The sequence below is a fragment of the Neopelma chrysocephalum genome, unplaced genomic scaffold (assembly GCF_003984885.1).
Source record: "Neopelma chrysocephalum unplaced genomic scaffold, ASM398488v2 Primary Assembly neopelma1_138, whole genome shotgun sequence".
NCBI lineage: Eukaryota > Metazoa > Chordata > Aves > Passeriformes > Pipridae > Neopelma > Neopelma chrysocephalum.
In genome coordinates this window covers 5323141-5324611 of record NW_020897800.1, presented here as the reverse complement: position 1 = coordinate 5324611, position 1471 = coordinate 5323141, and positions in this window count along the sequence as shown.

Below are 1471 nucleotides of genomic sequence, written 5' to 3'. Positions count from 1 at the left end.
GGGATGCAGGAGGTGGAATGGAGATGTGGGATGCAGGAGGTGGGATGCAGGATACGGGAAGGGGATGCAGGATGCAGATGGAGGGTTTGGGTTGCAGGCTCAGGACATGGGATGGTGCAAGGTGCAGGTCTAGGAGGGGGAGGCAGGATGTGGGTGGAGATGGAGGATGTGGGATGAAGGGTGTGGATGCAGGACACGATGAAGGCGCAGGATTTGGGATGCAGATGTGGCATGCAAGAATCGGGATGCACATGGAGGATGCAAGAAGTGGGATGCATGGACCAGGATGTGAGATGAAGGGTGCAGATGCAGGACATGGGGTGCAGGGCTCAGGGTGCAGGTGAACGATTTGGGATGCAGGATGCAGATCTGTGGGATGGGCGTGGGGTACAGGTGTAGGATGCAGATGTGAGATGCAGAAGCAGGATGCACTGGAGGGAGCAGATTGGGGATATGAGAAGTTGGGTGAAGAATTCAGGGTGCACATGTGGGATGAGATGGCAATATGGGGTGCCAGATACAGATGTGGGATGCAGGAGGCAGATGTGGGATTCAGGATGGAGATGTGGAGGATGTCAGTGCAGCTCCAGGATGGTGATCCACCACTTTGAGCAGAGAAAAATGTCAGAAGCATTTCCCATCTGTTTTTTTAGGGGCAAATTTGGAATTTTCCCACTAGCATCAGCTTTCTGGGGTCTGGAAATCCAACAGGTTTCCAGAAGCACTTTTATTTTCTGAACTGCCCCCATCAGCTCAAAGTCTCCAGGACAGAAATATGCATTTGAGAAAAAAAACCTTAAGCTGGAGCAATTCCATCTGAAAACACACAAATCCAGAATTTCCCTTTGTAAATCGGTGTCTCCCTCCTTTCTGCACAGCATTTCCCACTGTGGAGGTGCCCGAGGGGCTGGATTTGTTGGATTTTTGACTCAGGAGATGTTTTAGCTCTCTCCAAAGCATCGCAGCAGCCTCGGGAATGCCGCCACATTAATAAAAGCAAAAATGCAGAGGAGTCTGTTAAGGAAACTCCTGCAAAAATCCCTTCCAGAAACATCGTGGGCAATGTCAGCTCTCAGTTTGGGCTTTTTTTCCCCTTTTATTTCATTGGGAAAATGAGTTTTGCAGGTCGTTGAGTGCCCCGAGGATGGTGCAAGGTGGGTTTTTGCAGCAGGTTTGGCCCCTGGATCCTCCTGTATCAGTGCTGGGGAGAGAGATTGCAGGGAAAAACCTGGAATTTACAGCTTAGACCTGGAATTTGAGGTTAAAAGCTACAAATATCCCCCTAAATTGGAGGATTGGCACCGTGGATGCAGCCTGGCAGTGATGCCAGGGACGCAGGAGAGGCCCCAGCGGTGCCTCTTGCCTGGCAGGCAGGAGAGGGAGAAAAATGCTTTAAAAAGGTAAAAAAAAAAGCTCCAAAGCAGGAGGCTGAGGTCATTTTCTTGGCGAGGAAGTTGGCTCCTTCCAAATG